Below are 18714 nucleotides of genomic sequence, written 5' to 3' on the forward strand. Positions count from 1 at the left end.
ATGGACAACCTGGAAGAAATGGACAAATTCTTAGAAGAGCACAACCTTCCAAGACTGAACCAGGAAGAAATACAAAATATAAACAGACCAATCACAAACACTGAAATTGAAACTGTGATTAAAATTCTTCCAACAAACAAAAGCCCAGGTCCAGATGTCTTCACAGGCGAATTCTATCAAACATTTAGAAAAGAGCTAACACCTATCCTTCTCAAATTCTTCTAAAATATAGCAGAGGGAGGAACACTCCCAAAATCATTGTATGAGGCCACCATCACTCTGATACCAAAACCAGACAAAGATGTCTCAAGGAAAGAATACTCCAGGCCAATATCACTGATGAACATAGATACTAAAATCCTCAACAAAATACTAGCAAACAGAATCCAACAGCGCATTAAAAGGATCACACATCAAGATCAAGTGGAGGTTATCCCAGCAATGCAAGGATTCTTCAATATATGCAAATCAATCAGTGTGGTAAACCATATTAAGAAACTGAAGGATAAAAACCATATGATCATATCAATAGATTCAGAAAAAGCTTTTGACAAAATTCAACACCTATTTATGATAAAAACCCTCCAGAAGGTGGGCATAGAGGGAACTTGCCTCAACATAATAAAGGCCATATATGGCAAACCCACAGCCAACATCGTTCTCAATGGTGAAAAACTGAAACCATTTCCTCTAAGATCAGGACAAGATTGTACACTCTCACCACTACTATCCAACATAGATCTGGAAATTTTAGCCACAGCAGTCAGAGAAGAAAAAGAAATACAAGGGATGCAAATCAGAAAAGAAGAAGTAAAACTGTGACTGTTTGCAGATGACATGATACTATACATAGAGAATCCTAAAGATACTACTAGAGCTAATCAATGAATTTGGTAAAGTAGCAGGATACAAAATTAATGCACAGAAATCTCTTGCATTCCTATATACCAACGATGAAAAATCTGAAGTAGAAATTAAGGAAACATTTCCATTTACCATTGCAACAAAAAGAATAAAATACCTAGTAATAAACTTACCTAAGGACACAAAATACTCGTATGCAGAAACTGTAAGACACTGATGAAAGAAGTTAAAGATGATACAAACAGATGGAGAGATATACCATGTTCTTGGATTGGAAGAATTAACATTGTGGAAAGACTATACTACCCAAAGCAATCTACAGATTCAGCACAATTCCTATCAAACTGCCAATGGCATTTTTCACAGAACTAGACCAAAAAATCTGACAATTTGTATGGAAACACAAAAGACCCCGAAAGGCCAAAGCAATCTTGCGAGAGAAAAATGGAACAGGAGGAATCAGGCTCCTGGTCTTCAGACTATACTAAAGCTACAGTAATCAAGACAGTGGTATTGGCCCCAAAACTGAAATAGAGCTCAGTGGAACAGGAGAGAAATCCTAGAGATAAACCCACACACCTATGGTCAACTAATCTATGACAAAGGAGGCAAGGATATACAATGGAGAAAAGACAGTCTCTTCAATAAGTCATGCTGGGAAAACTGGGCAGCTACATGTAAAAGAATGAAATTAGAACACTCCCTAATGCCATACACAAAAATAAACTCAAAATTGATTTGAGACCTAAATGTAAGACCAGACACTATAAAACTCTTAGAGGAAAACATAGGAAGAACACTCTATGACATAAATGACAGCAAGATCCTTTTAGACCCACCTCCTAGAGAAATGGAAATAAAAACAAAAATAAACAAAATGGGACCTAATGAAACTTAAAAGCTTTTGCACAGCAAAGGAAACCATAAAAAAGATGAAAAGACAACCCTCAGAATGGGAGAAAATATTTGCAAATGAAGCAACTGACAAAGAATTAATCTCCAAAATTTACAAGCAGCTCATGCAGGTCAATATCAAAAAAAAACCAAACAACCCAATCCAAAAATGTGCAGAAGTTCTCCAAAGAAGATGTACAGATTGCAAACAAACACATGAAAGGATGCTCAACATCACTAATCATTAGAGAAATGCAAATCAAAACTACAATGAGGTACCACCCCATACCTCAGAATGGCCATCATCAAAAAATCTACAAACAATAAATGCTGGAGAGGGTGTGGAGAAAAGGGAACACTCTTGCAATGTTGGTGGGAATGTAAATTGATAAGCCACTGTGGAGAACAGTATGGAGGTTGCTTAAAAAACTAAAAATAGAACTACCATATGACCCAGCAATCCCACTACTGGGCATATACCCTGAGAAAACCATAATTCAAAAAGAGTCATGTACCACAATGTTCACTGCAGCTCTATTTACAATAGCCAGGACATGGAAGCACCTAAGTGTCCATCGACAGATGAATGGATAAAGAAGATGTGGCACATATATTCAATGGAATACTACTCAGCCATAAAAAGGAACGAAATTGAGTTATTTGTAGTGAGATGGATGGACCTGGAGTCTGTCATACAGAGTGAAGTAAGTCAGAAAGAGAAAAACAAATATCATATGCTAATACATATATATGGAATCTATAAAAAACAAAACAAAATGGTTCTGAAGAACCTAGGGGTAGGACAGGTATAAAGACGCAGACGTAGTGTATGTACTTGAGGACACGGGGAGTGGGAAGGGTAAGCTGGGACGTAGTGAGAGAGTGGCATGGACATATATATACTACCAAACGGTAAAATAGATAGCTAGTGGGAAGCAGCTGCATAGCACAGGGAGATCAGCTCGGTGCTTTGTGACCACCTAGATGGGTGGGATAGGGAGGGTGGGAAGGAGGTAGATGCAAGAGGGAGGAGATATGGGGATATATGTATATGTATAACTGATTCACTTAGTTATAAAGCAGAAACTAACACACCATTGTAAAGCAGTTATACTCCAATATAGATGTTAAAAAGTAAATAAATAGTTTTTTTTTTTTTTAAAAAAAGAAGAAGGTAGAACGGAGAGCAGATGGAAGTGTTTTTGAAGGTATGATGATGAAAATTTCTCATCTGATGGCTTCTGGTTCCTCTGTGAAATTGGTGTCCAGTATATCTTCTGAGGGGATATGGTGGAGGTGGATGGGTTTTGTGGAAAGTGGAGAAGGTTTGAAACACTTCTGAATCGGAAAAGCATGTTGGGTAAAGAAGCAATGATGTAAACATGAAAACTTTATGGGCCAAGGAGCTTTGCTTAATTGGTTCACTTCATGTACCCTACACACTAGAACTGTGTCTAACATTTAGTAGTTACCTAATAAATATTTACAGAATAATTAATAAATACTTTGCATGTGGTTTCTGAGCTGAGAAGGCATTTCCTTTTTCTTTTCACCCATGTGACATACAGAATTTTCAGAGCCCTAGAACTCCATGCTGGAATATATTCTTTCTTTGGTCTACACTGATGCCCTTTTGAATATCATTCAGTCTTATGTCTTTAATACCAACCAGAACTGCTACTTTTAAATGCATATCGCTACATAGGCTTCTTCTCTAAATACCAGCCTAGGAGAGCTGTTGATTCATTCTATAAGATAGGACAGTATGTTCAGTCCTCATGTTTACCAACAAAGGGTACAAAATTCATTCTGAGCCCACTTATCATCTCTTTGGGTCTAAGTCAAATACCTGTTTTATATCTACAATTGGATATTACATTACTGTGTATTACTCTAAGCCAAATTCCTACTGTCTAATAGGCATTCATTTGTAGGTAATTTGGTTGGTTCTCTAACTCTGTCCCAATTAGTTACCAAAAATAAAATACAATCCTCAACAAGAACCTTTACCAAAATATTCTTGTATTTGTCCCTTCTCAGAGCAGTTTTATTTGTGGGTTCCATAACTTCCAGGATGCAATACTTCTGTTCCAGAACCATGCTATGATTGCCTTGTGAGTTTCTGAAAGACACATTCTCTATCTCATAAAAATCAGGCACTGATGGATAATCAGTGTTTGTGGATTATACTCAGTTCATCATTAATCGATCTTCCGTCTCTGTAGTAAGCAACAGACAATGAAAGAGTATCACATATTTCACTTCTTTTAAGTTTCAGGTAACTTTATGTTTTAGGAAGCAAAGCTAATGTAAGCCATTGGTCATCATTTTTATCAGCAAAAGTTCTCTCACTTATTTGCAAGAGTTTAACTTCTAATTTTCAGTGTTGTTTTGTGTTTTCATCTTTCTTATCTTTTATCACATACATATTTTACACTTAGTATAAGTTGTAAAAGACTGCCTTGTGGAATACCAGATGTATTATTCAAACCAGAGAACTATTTTTTTCAAATATTTGGAGATATATAATATGAAGAGAGAAATATACTGATTTATTTTTAGGTGTAAAAGACCAATGGATAGTTGTCATAGGAAGGCAACTTTCAAAAAGTAAGACAATAAATTGATTTACAAAATAAAGCATCTCCATCACTGATAATAATTGAAGTTAAAATTAAAAAGCAAATACACAGCTAACCTAGCCCAAACTCTATTTTAAAAGGGAAACATCAAGAAATTCATGTTTCCTAGCATCTGACTGAGAAAAGCAGATAATGAGCACCCAGTCATAAGAATGTCAACTTTATGCACTTTTTATTTGATAAACCTAGAGGTAAATGATCAAGCTGAGAGAGACTTAAATATTAGAAAATTAAATTAGAGGACAGTTCACTACATGACAACACCTTACACAAAAAAACCTCATGAAGGCATGGTCTCTGTTGGATCCCTGAAACCTAGCAAGTGCCAGGCATGTAGTAAATTATCAATAAATGTGTTCAATGAATGAAAAAACAAAATACATGTTTATGATAGCTTATTGTTAGAGTTATGTGGTAAATGACACCAATACATTATCTTCTGGTACTATTATTTCCCCTTTTTTATTATTGATATTCTAGCATCACATATTAATTAATTTTCTTAACAGAAGTAATCAGATTCATATATTGCATCTGAAACCTAAAACTAAAGAGTTCATTTTCATTTTGTTTTTAAATCCTGACAGAGGATTGTCACCTGTCCAAATGGTGACAAATGAATAAATTACAAAGAGTGACCTCCATTTAAAATGGACAAGAGTGTATATGAAGGAGAGGCAGGGAGAGAGACACATGAGAATTCACATCTAGCCCATTCAGATTATGACAAGAAGTCCAATCCCACATTGTAGTTTCTATAAAGTCTTTATAGACTACCCAATTAAAATGACTGATATGAGAATATTATATTTTCAGGAAATATAATATTCCTGAAATACTTCTTTGGAAATACTCATAAGCAAAGTAACTTGTTTAAAAAAAGTTATCAGGGAGATTATTCACTCTGAGAGTTATTCTGAATGAAAGTGTTATCAAATCTGAAAAACTACTACAAGACTGTAAAACTATGTACAACATGTTAACCAATGAAGAATTATCCCTTCTGGTGTTGTCTTTCATTCAGAATAAATGACAGAAACCTAGGGAAAATGATCCATATTATAGAAGATATATGCAAGCAGATTTCTTTAGTATTTTATTCAGAAACCATCCTGATAGAAATAGGCATTACATTATGCTAGGATTATTCTAAGTACAATGTCTTATTAAATTATGTTCATTATATTTTAAAAACAATAACAGCAAAGCCCGAATTGAGTAGAAGTGTCAGAACAGTGGTGAATCTGTAAATCATGTCAGATAAAAAATGGTTGAAGGAACAATTAGAATGTTTTTGGAAAAGAAAATACTCTCGAGAACATGCCATAAATCTGAATTTGTTTTAGTTGCAAGGAGAAACAGATTTCTTTTTGTGTGTAACTCTCAAAAACACAATTAACCCTATCAAGAAGTGTATTTCTGTTTCAACAATAAAAAATTATATATAAAAGTAAACATTCTGGTTTAGAATGGCTTTACAGATAACTAATATTTTATCGTCTAGAAGTTTCAACCAAGGGTGATCCCTTGACTGAAAAAGGATTCTTGCATTGAGGGAGGGAATTTTGATTGAGGTTCTCTAAGATCACTGCCAAATCTAAGGGTCTACAAATCTGTGAGAAAGTTTATAAAACACAAGTGAGGAAGTAGCTATAATTGGTCACGTTTACTCATAAAGAATAGATAGTTTCATTTGAAAATATTTAGTGATTTTGGAATTTTTAATTGTTTTGAAAGGATGTATCTACATTTTCAGCCCAGTTTCTTCAGTTAGGAAATAATTGTGGGAAGATTCTACTGAAAATCCAGAGACTATGGGATAATGCCGACTGTGTCCATACCCTTTATTATAGTTAGGCATCCTTAAATCAACAAATGGATAAAAGTATCTATCTTGTTATTCATTCAAAAAATGTCAATCCAAACAATTTCAATCTTACTCAATAAAAAATTTTTATTTGTGGATATTTTCTTTAATGTGATTCTTGTTCATTTCAGAATGAAAAGAATTTATTCTTGGAGTGACTATAGGACAAACCCAGAAACCCTGGAAGACTCCCAAATTTAACTCCATAAAAAGAGAACCAATTAAAAGAAAGGCAATGCATGCCTTATATAATTGGATGAGTGCCAACAAGTTCTTATCAAGAAATAGATTCTTTTCTTTGGGATAATAAGGGATGCAAGTATTCTTTAGTGAATCATAAAAATACAGGTGATTGATTTCAGTGTCATGAGTTGATCATTTACATGGGTTTCAGTTTTACTTATTTTGAATAAAAATATTACAAAAGAAATAATTACTTATGGAGAAACAAAGGTGATCTACACATTTAGATTTTTTTTTTTTTTTTTTTTTTTTTGCAGTACATGGGCCTCTCACTGTTGTGGCCTCTCCCGTTGCGGAGCACAGGCTCTGGACGCGCAGGTTCAGCGGCCATTGCTCACGGGCCTAGCCGCTCCGCAGCATGTGGGATCTTCCCGGACTAGGGCACGAACCCGTGTCCCCTGCATCGGCAGGCAGACGCTCAACCACTGCGCCACCAGGGAAGCCCTACACATTTAGGTTTATCTTTTGCATTCAGGCACAGACTAAAGACCTCTAGAGGATAGAAGAACAAGTGTTAGCAGCAAAGAAAGAAAATTAAAGTTGTGTGCTGAACGGATGCACTAATTTATGAAAACCAAAAATACCAATTTTGAAATTGAGAACCTGTTGGAGGAAATAATATATATCTATGTCAACTGTGGAAAATTTTTCTTAAAGTATTTATTAGGTTGACTCTCAAAATTATTTAAATAGCTTATCTCAGAAATTGTTCTGTTGCTTGGCCTAAAAAACAGCTACATTTTTAAATCAGATAGTGTCTCAGTAGTGATTATTATACAAAACATGAAGCATGCTTTATATATTAGAATGAATATGCAGATATAAATAAAAAGACAATATTGATCTTAAAATATTTTGAACAGAAAAATGATATAAGAATTTCACCAAAGCTTTGAGAACTTCTATGCTAATCTAACTTGGGGCCCAGTCTAGGGCTCATCAATGTGTTTTAGGATACATTTGACAGATACTACTTGAATTAGCACGAGCAAGGAAAGGAATGGAGGATAAGGTTATTTTATTTTTTTGGATTGTAAGGCAGGAAGTGCAGCTTGGTTGTCTGGAGACACCTGGAACTGAACAACCATCAAGAACTAGAATAAAAACTCCCTTAATTGATGTCCAGTTTACAGACTTATTGCCTTAACCAGTAATTCCCACAGCCTGTCTAAAACATACTGATTAATTCTCATGGCATTTGAAATGCCTCTGTTTAATAACCTCTTGCCTACCTTGCCCCCCAAATTCTGCCCATTTACGTTCATCAGTATGCTTAAAGTGGTTTATGTCCCTTCTGTAACCTTCTTATGCTTGTTGTCCTTAACTTTTGCAAGTACATAATGCAATTATTATGTAAATTAATGAAGTAAAATAGCATATAGTAAGAAAGGCTTTTTCTATGAAATTTACTTTCAATGCTTTGGAAATGCTTGACAAAGATATATTACAATCTTACCATTAAATAAGAGTGTGAAACTACAAAGATAGGAGAAAATTATTTTTAAAAAAGTAAAAAAAATCTTCACTCAGTATGCCTCACAAGTGTATTCAAGTTCTCACTCTATTAAAAAAAAATTAAAACTAGAAATTACAAATGATGTATTACATATTTTGTTTATGCAAAAAATTACCACAGACTCCAATCGGTAGACCTACACTTACAGAAAAGGCTTTAGCGCTCCATGAAAAGATATGGGAAATGAATATGCATTCACATTAAGAAAGATTAGACTCTTTAGAGGAAGTATATATTCCTTCTAAAGTATTCCTTACCTTAACCAAAGTTTCCATTACTGATCTTAATCTTGTGGAATAAAAGGACTTCCTTCTACCATCCTAGCTTCTATATCTCTCTGGGATCAAATGGTCCCTTGCCCTTGCTTATTCCACGTGCATTATCTCACTATAACCTGTACTTTGAATGAGCTCAACTTATTTGGGTGCAAGTAAAAATCAACAACAAAACAACACAACACCTTTATTCTTTTTTTTTTAAATAGGTGTTTTATGTTTGTTTGTTTTTTATTTTTGGCTGTGTTGGGCCTTCGTTGCTGTGTGCGGGCTTTCTCTAGTTGCTGCGAGCGGAGGCTACTCTTCGCTGCGGTGCATGGGCATTGCCGTGGCTTCTCTTGCTGCGGAGCACAGGCTCCAGGCACGTGGGCTTCAGTAGTTGTGGGGCACGGGCTTAGTTGCTCCGTGGCATGTGGGATCTTCGTGGACTAGGGATTGAACCAGTGTCCCCTGCACTGGCAGGCAGATTCTTAACCACTGTGCCACCAGGGAAGCCCAACACCTTTATCCTTTGACCTACAGTATGGACTGTTTATTATCCTCTTCTTTTGATGAAATCTTAGGCAGGCCACAAAAAAAGTTGTTTATTTATTTTTCATTCTTAGATTATATAATGTCCTTTAGATGCTTTTAGTACCAAGAAATGTCTCACTTCAATAACAGATGCCAGTCCAGTGTTGTAATTACAGAAATCTATACTCTCTTAATTCAAAACTTCCTTCCCATCCAGCTCAGGACTGTGGTCTCCCACTAATTTTCTCTCACTATTGCTAGCCATTTAAGGAAAGAGCTGCAGATTATTCATACTGAACACACAGCAAGTGTCCATTAATATGTGTTTAACTCAAATGATTTCCCAGGAAAGGGCATTTCTCTCTGACATAAAGAGATTTTTATCCGTAAGTGAGAATGGAAAGTGTCATGTTCATTCCACATCACAATTCACATTTGTTTTCTCTCCTTTCTTCTCCCTGCAAGTCACACCACTAACCACCACTAACTACCACTACCAACAACAACCATCACCACTAACCAGAGCAAGAAGCCCTATTTACCAAAACAAAAATAGTTCGGTCAAATAATTTCTATCAAACTTGATTATCTTACAGGTAATTAATGGGCTAGAAAAGTTTTCCTTTATAAGATGCCAGAAGTCAAAGATAGAGGCTAACTTATTTGACTAAGCTTGATAAAGTCATAGCTGCTCAGGGCCTATTTGTTGGATCTTTAGATTCAGAAAGTTAAATTCACAGGTTCACTTACTGTAATTCCATTAGTTAGCTGGGGGAAAGGGAAAGGGAGACAAGTAAGTAAACGAGATCATTTTAGGGTGATGCATGCCATGAAGGATTAGCTCTAATGAAGACTGACTGGGGAAGTTAACGGTTAATTGGGTATCAGGGGACAAGTAGCTGAGAACTGAAGGATCTGGTTACTCAATCAACTCTGTGGACAAGGAATCAGAGTGAATAAGGGCTTGGCCTACATTCTTTTTTTTTTTTTTTGCGGTACGCGGGCCTCTCACTGCTGTGGCCTCTCCCGTTGAGGAGCACAGGCTCCGGACGCGCAGGCTCAGCGGCCATGGCTCACGGGCCCAGCTGCTCCGCGGCATGTGGGATCTTCCCGGACCGGGGCACGAACCCGCGTCCCCTGCATCGGCAGGTGGACTCTCAACCACTGCGCCACCAGGGAAGCCCCCCGGCCTACATTTTTTTGAGTAAACAAAAACGGAGCCAGGATTTTGGCTCACGGTTTCTTACTCTTCCGCTGACTGATTCTTATGATAGCCATGAGATCTGCAAGGAGAAGAGAACCCGTTTTAGGTCTTCAGCTCAAAAAATGTCTTGCACTTTGGAGTATGGAATGTTCCCAAGAGATAAATTCTTCAAGCTATTACATTCAGATGGTTTGTCTTTCCCTATCTAGAGATATTTCTTTTGAAAGAATGAGAGCACTCCCTTTCTTGGCCAGAGCTGATTAAACATTTACAGATTCTTACTCTCAACTTGATATTTTATGTCACGACAAGTGCCAGGCAAGTCACCACACAATTATGTCAGCGTTGTCCTTTGTATTAATTATAGTTAAGTCCTCTGTTACTAATATTATACATTAGTTTTCTTGATTGAAAATGGAATAGAGAGTTTTCTGTTCACTAACACTCTGAATATTTTATTACTGCAGATGACTAGACTCATTCATTCATTCACAAGCATCTATCAAGGGCTCACTATGTGCCAGACATAAGATAGGAGCTGAGTGTAGGAGCTCCTGTAAACAATCAAACAGTTTTGCTGATTTCACGGAGCTTGCACTTTTGTTATGTGTTGATTTTGTTTGTGTTTCAGAAAAATAGCCTTTCTTCCTTTTTTTTGTTCACTTTGTCCCCAGCTCTATAAACAAGTTTCCATGGCTCATAACTGAGAAGGGACACTTCATGCTAGATATAAATATAGTTCTAAAGGTGTAACTCTGCAAATCACTTAAATTTCTCATTAGAAGTTTCTGCAACAAGATCCTGCTGTGAATGCTCTTTTAACAGAGACTAAGCATTTTTTTTTCAGAATGATGAAAATAGACAGCAATGATGATCAAAATAAACTTTATCACATTAGTCACAAAATGTGAGTGACTGTTTTTTCATTTCAAGAAAACAAAACACTGACTTTATATACATTATTGGGAAAAACATAATGGAAATCCCCACAGTGTATTTAAATTCACCACAATTAAACAGAGTGAATCAACCATGTTTCCTCCCCCGAAGAATCACTATGGATGAGAAAGGTACACAGGCTGCTGTGTCTCTCCTGCTTATAATAAGAGCTCAATGTTTACAGCAGCTTACAGTAAAGTAAATGAGAATAAGAGAATTTGAGGAAACTCAAAGAGTGCTTATATTTAGTCTGAAATTTTTACAGACATTTTGTGAGACTCCAGTGATAAAATAATTCTGTAATGCTTCCTACCCTTAAAGAGATCCTGGTGAAGTGTAACAAATGATTTGACTGATCGCTTTCTTTAGATGTAAACTTCATATGAAACTATCCCTGGAATAAACTGCATCCACAAGTAGAGCTTCTAGACATCTGATTTGTGGCTGAGAGAAAAGGGAAATGAGACAAGGCAGAAAGGCTCTGGGTCTCTGAAAAAGTAAGAAAGGACAGAGCCTGGGCTCTAAAGATAAGCTTCATTCCCTCACAAGTTTTTCTTTCCCGTCCTCTATTTACTAGAGAAAAAAAATCAGGTATAAACGCATGGCCAGTGAAGACAGTCACCCCCAATTTACCCTGAACTAGTGAGAGGAAAGAACAATGGCTGCTGTCTAGGAGAATTTGACCTAACAGCTTACCAACAGAAGGAGAGCTTTCAACACTTTCCTTAAATATTATGACCTCTGCATTTTTTTTTTCCTCAGCTTATTCTGATGAAGGAGTGTACTCCTTACCATTGGTAGATTGTCATATGGATTCTGTAAGCTTATAAGGAAGCTTGTTAACCAGCTTGTTTACTGTTTGGTATCTCACTATTAGAAAGATTGTACTTGACAGACATTTTAGCTAAAGGCAAGGAAAAAAGAAATGTTACAAAAGAAGCTGTTGAAATAAAAATGTATTTAATTTGTCATGAATGGAAGATTAATAGAAGTGTTTTCTATTCCGAAATTTCAGCTATAAATAGAACTCCTCAATGCATTTCTTTATCTTTTCTACCCTGCCTCAAAAGAACAAATTATATAACAGGCTTTTTTTTTTCTTCTGTCCACTTGATTTACCAATATGGTAATTAATTGGAACTCTTTCTGCTTTTACATTTTCTCTTGCTGAATCTTACGTAGAGAATGGCATGAATCCTAATGTCAAGAAATGAAATTCTAAAATAAGAACCTGAATATTTATTCAGCCATAATTTCCTCTATGCTCATAAAAGGTAGTTAAATATTATGATAGTCAAATGTCCTAATTATTTGTCATATCTTAATTAAATGCAAATTTATTCAGATTTTCCAGCAGAATGAAGTACATAATTCTGTATTGTTATGTGTTAGTCACTCATTCACCTATTCAGTATTGTTAGATGTTAATCAGTTCCAATACTGAGCCTTTTCTTTTTCTATCTTTAATCAAAGGATAAACAACTATCTACTGACTAAACACTAAATGCTCAGCATTCTAGTTAATTATTATGTGAAAGAGTTATGTAGATAGTGGTTTCTTACTCCAGAAATTTAAAACAGAACTAAAAATCCATGATTACTAGACCACTTCCCCTGATGTGGGAAGACCTTTTGAACTGGCACAGAAGACTCAGAATTAAGGGGCTCAAAGTCCCCCACTTCATTGGGTTTTCCCACATATCCCCCATCCCAACTTACAAGACCCCATTCTTTCCCAATCAATACCCTCACTTTAAATCACAGTAGACACGCTGTGATGTCAAAAGTTCAACTTAATTCAGCCAATAGCAGTATGAGGTCCTATGTTTGATTTTCAGCAATTTCAGTCCTCTGGCTACAAGAGATAAGGCTTTCCTCCAGGGCAGGTACAAATGCTCTTAGGTCATTTATGTAGTCCTTGACCTAAGAATCTGAATCCCTGAGCTCATTGTTTTCTTTCACCACTTTGTTCAGTGATATTAGGAGCAACCAACCAACAACATTATGTTCCTTAGTTTTCCAAAAATATTCAAAAGTATCACATACAGAGTCACTTAGTTCCTTGTTTCTTGTAAGGTATTGATTAAGGGTCTTCAATGCAGATATTTTTGCATATCTCTCTACACATTTCAGCTAGGACTATCAGTGCATAGAATCATGACATCTTCAAATCTAATCAGGTTGGAGAGGCAATTCCAGAAACCCCAGCACCAATTCAGAAAACTCATCCATAAAATTCTGTTTATCTAGAGCTGCCCGAATACCAAAATTGGTATTAGTCAGGGTTCTACAGAGAAATTGAACCAGTAGGATATATGTATATATATGTATATAAGAGCAGATTTATTACAGGAATTTGCTCATGGCATTATGGAGGCTGAGAAATTCCATGATCAGCTGTCTCCAAGCTGGAGAACCAAGAAAGCTTGTGGTGTAATTCAGTATGGGTTCAAAGGCCTGACTGAGAATAATAAGAGCTGATTGTGTAAGTCCCATTCTGAATCCAAAGCCTGAGAACCAGGAGTGTTGATGTCCAAAGCAGGAGAAAATGGATGTCCAAGTTTAAGCAAAAGAAAGCAAATTTGCCCTTCACCGTTTTGTTCTATCCAGGCCCTTAGTGGATTGAATAATGCCCACTGCACTGGTAAGGGTGACCTTCTTCCCTCAGTCTACCAATTCAGATGTTAATCTCTTCCAGAGACACCCTCACAGACATCTATAGAAATAACATTTTACCAGCTTTGGGGGCATCTCTTAGTCCAGTCAAGTTGACATATAAAATTACCCATCACAGTGGGCAAATGTCTCTTCTTCTTTTGTAATGTGTTTCTACTACCTTCTACAGTACTTCATAAATAGTTGCTGAATGAACAAATAAAGCTTTTAAAAACGTTGGCACACTCTTTCTTTTCCTTACTTTTTCTTGAGTCAAAATGACATTGTTGGGCTTCCCTGGTGGCGCAGTGGTTGAGAATCTGCCTGTCGATGCAGGGGACACGGGTTCGAGCCCTGGTCTGGGAAGATCCCACATGCCGTGGAGCAACTAGGCCCGTGAGCCACAACTACTGAGCCTGCGCGTCTGGAGCCTGTGCTCCACAACAAGAGAGGCCGTGATGGTGAGAAGCCCGCGCACCGCGATGAAGAGTGGCCCCTGCTCGCCGCAACTAGAGAAAGCCCTTGCACAGAAACGAAGACCCAACACAGCCAAAAATAAATAAATAAATAATTTAAAATGAATATCTGCTTATAAAAAAAAATACTAACAAGATTTAAGAAAATGACATTGTTTTTCATAATGTACTCCATATCTTCTTTAAGTGTCTAGAGTATAATGGTACTTTCTTACATTTTCAAGTTCAAAATTCCAAAAGGATACAATGAAAGTATTTTAAATCATTCAATAAAAGTACAAAATAAAATATGTGATATTTAATTGACAACTTTTCTCAATTTTATTAGCATTTCTGGCATATGTATTCATCTTCAGGGTCATAGCATAAGAATTTATGAATTACTGAAGATATCCACTTCTATATGAAGAGATACAGGAAAGAAGAAAATAGTATTACTAAAAATGTTAGTATTGTTAATTTCAGGTTGTCTTCTGAATGTCAAAAGTAGAGCAATTTAAATACAATAAATAAACTTTTCTGACATAATACAGTTCAAGGTGATCCTAATACTGTTACAGAATATATTTAGATGGTATTTCTATCTTGCTCATTTGTATATATTTTTCTAATTCTTGATTGCAAAAGCAGATGGAGATGTTAAAATATATTTTATGGGAATATATTTATGGGAAATTAGACATTACAAACATAGTTCTAAAATGTGTGTTACTTATTTAGAAATGTACTCACTTGAAATGTGACCAGAAGGCAAAATTCTTTTGCTGGTATTTCAATCTACTTATTATTCTACACATGTAAAGTGATGTAAGCGCCACTGCCAGATGTGACCAATTATCACAAAAGCACTTCCTTAATCTAGGATCTGGAAAAGACTAGCTAGACAGTTCTTATATTTAATATCTCAACCTCGACTTACATTGGAAGTTGTTACCAAGCAAAAAAATAATGTGACTATGAAAAATTGGGCTCTAAAACCTAAAGGTAAAAAGACTTGATTATGGCAATAAAGTATCATAAGCCCCGTGTTTCTAAAATTCAACATCAGTTGAAATTCAAATTGGAACTGGGATAAAACATTTTGGTAGCAGCAGATTAGAATTTTTGAAAATACAAGATATCCATTGACAGCAGTGCTTTGAACAGAGGTTGGGTTAAAGATTACAGTCTATTAAAAAGAATAAGGAAGAGGGTACACGTTACCACAAAATTTAAGTTAAATCAATACTTATTCTAACTTCAATCATTATTGAGTCTTCATCTAAGACTATTTATTTAAAAAGTGAAAACTAAGTCTAATATTAGCAACAGTTCTTATGTGCCAGGACTTGTTCTTTGGGCTTCATCTGTTGTTTCAGATATTATTTGTTAGTTCCTGGCTCTATTCTCATTCTTTTTTGTTGTCTTCTGTACTATAAGCTTAGAGAACAACATTTCCCAGACTCTGCCAGCTCAGTTACTAATGAGAGGCTCTTGTCTGAGATTAGAAAGGGAAAGATGGGAGAATGATGATACTTCTGGCTCCAGCATTGGTAGGCAAGCCCACACTCCAGCAATATCCACTGTGGTTTCAGCCACTGCAGCAATAGGAGTAAAGATCTTGGGTTCCCAGGGCACCAGTGTTACTTCTCAGTGGCAACAGTGGTAGTTCTAGCAGTAACAGTTGCAGCAAAGGCACACGGGTGGCATCACGGACAATTGTGGATCTCCTTAGGGCAGTAGCAACTTCCTGAGGTTACTATCTGGGTGATGTTCCTGTTGTTCCTCCACCTCTTCCAATATATTTCCAATCCATTCCTTGTACTGCTTCTCTCTTTATTTTTAGTACCTAGAAGAGTTTCTATTTTCTTCACTGAACCAGGATGATACACCCATATCAACTCATCTAATCTCCACACACAAACTTCTAGGACAGTTATTATTACTAATCTCATTTTACAGAGGAGGGAATAGAAGCACAGAAAGAGAGAGTAGCTTTCCAGAGGTCACACAGATAAGCTGTAAAGCCAGGACTTGAACTCAGGCCATCTGTCTCTAGCATCTAGGCTCTTAATGCTATGCTATGCTGCTTAAACCAGAGCCTTTCTCTAATATTAGATTTTTAAAAAATCAGGACTGTTTGCTTATAACACTGAGACTGTGCCTGTATACTATAAGAATCTACATTTGTTAAGTGCTAGTTTAGAGAAAATCAAGTTTGCATCCTACAGATGTAAAATATGTTTGTACTAGGTGGTTGAATTTTCTATAGTACCTTAAATAATTAATCCTCTTTGGCTTCACAATTCTATTATAATAAAAAGATAGTATATATAATGCATCTAAAATCACAATGAGACATCACTTTTAGCTCAGATGGGTGGCAAAAATAAAAAAGACAGGCAATAACAAGTGTTCGTAGTGGAGAAATAGGACCCCCCTCATACATTGCTGGTGGGAATGTAATATAGTGCTACTACTGTGGAAAAATAGTTTGGTAGCTTCTTAAAAAGTTATTAAACATAAATGTACCATATAACCCTGTAATTCCACCCCTAGGTATACACCCAAGAGGAATGCAAATGTATATTCACACACAGACTTGTACATGAATACTTGTACGTGAATGCTCACAGCAGCATAATTCATAACAGACAAAATATTGGAAACAACTCAAATGTCCATTAACTGGTGAATTAGATAAGAAAAAATATGGGATATCTCAACAATGGAATATTATCTGCCAATAAAAAAGAATGGTGTATTGGTATATGCTGCAAAGTGGGTGAACCTCTGATTATGCTAAGTGACAGAAGCCAGATGTAAAAGAACACACATTATATTGTATGAATCATTTAGATTAAATGTCTAGAAAAAGCAAATATATATAGATTCAGAAAGTAACTTTGTGACTGCTTGGGCTAACTGTGGGAACAGTGAGTGAGTCTGAAAACGGACACAAGGGATCACTTGGGAGTAATGGAAATGGTTTTTTTTAATTGGAAAAAATTTTTATTGGAAATAAAAAATCTTTATTGGAGTAAAATTGCTTTACAATGGTGTGTTGTTTCTGCTTTATAACAAAGTGAATCAGTTATACATATACATATATCCCCATATCTCTTCCCTCTTGCGTCTCCCTCCCACCCTCCGTATCCCACCCTCCTAGGTGGTTACAAAGCACTGAGCTGATCTCCCTGTGCAATGCAGCTGCTTCCCACTAGCTATCTGTTTTACATTTGGTAGTGTATATATGTCCATGCCACTCTCTCACTTTGTCCCAACTTACCTTTCCCCCTCCCCATATCCTCAAGTCCATTCTCTAGTAGGTCTGCGTCTTTATAATGGAAATGTTTTAAAGTAAGTTTGTGGTGATGGTTGTACAACTTTTGAAATCTACCAATATCATTGAATTGTACACTTAAAATGAATGAATTTTATGCTGTGTAAATTATGCCACAATAAGATTATTAAAAATATTATTTGAAACCATTTATTTGTGTAAATAAAAATTAACTAATTCAAATATATTAATTTTAAAGTACAATGCAAAATCATTTTATTCTGCACAATAAAGTAACTGCTATAAAATAAATTTAAAATCTTTTAAACTCAGTATTATTTTTGACCTCCTGATAGAAAACAATGGTATTGTATCCATTCAAAAATAATAAAGGTGCTTTATGTTCAAATGACCTTCAATAACACAGTAGGATGACATTTAGTTTTATTTCCATAGGAACATATTTAAATAATGTGTAATTGCCTATGATTGATTAAAGAAAACATCCACCCAATGAAAAACAAACAAAAAAGAAACCTAAAGCATTGACCAACAATTTGGTAAATATCACTGTTGTTAATATATAACATATATTTCCTATCACAGCAACCAAAACACACCACCCTTCAAAACTTTCAAAAGCTCAATAATGGGCTTCCCTGGTGGCACAGTGGTTGAGAGTCCGCCTGCCGATGCAGGGGACATGGGTTCGTGCCCCGGTCCGGGAAGATCCCACATGCCGCGGAGCGCATGGGCCCGTGAGCCATGGCCGCTGAGCCGGCGCGTCCGGAGCCTGTGCTCCGCAACGGGAGAGGCCACAACAGTGAGAGGCCCGCGTACGGCAAAAAAAAAAACAAAAAACCTCAATAATGAATGGGCTTTAGAGAATGTAAAAAGCTATAAAATGGAAAAGCATTATCATTAATGTTGTAATTATCAGAACCGTTTAAAAGTAAAAAGAAACTTAAGTGTTGAAGAAACTGCAAGAACTAGCTGTACTTAAATATATCAAAAATCACTTAGCTATTTTGTCGGATAAAAATGTTAACTAATTCTTGGAAAACACCGAGAAAGATCATGAAATAGAAATTTGAATATAGTGCACATTAACTCCAACATTTAATGTAGGCATTAACTATGTGAGTAAACCAACTATGTGAGAATATTGTAAAGAAATTTGAAAAATTTAATGGCAAGAATAAATAAATGAAATATGATTTTATCTGTTTGAGCAAGAGCTACTTTAATGCAAACAAGGAATTATGCTTTGTTATTATTTATTCAACTAACACACCCCACTGTAACAGATAAAAAGCAGAAATCTGTAAGAAGCTATTTAAAATGTACTTATATGGCACACAAAT

This window comes from Orcinus orca, chromosome 11 (genome assembly GCF_937001465.1).
Source record: "Orcinus orca chromosome 11, mOrcOrc1.1, whole genome shotgun sequence".
NCBI classification, from domain to species: Eukaryota; Metazoa; Chordata; class Mammalia; order Artiodactyla; family Delphinidae; genus Orcinus; species Orcinus orca.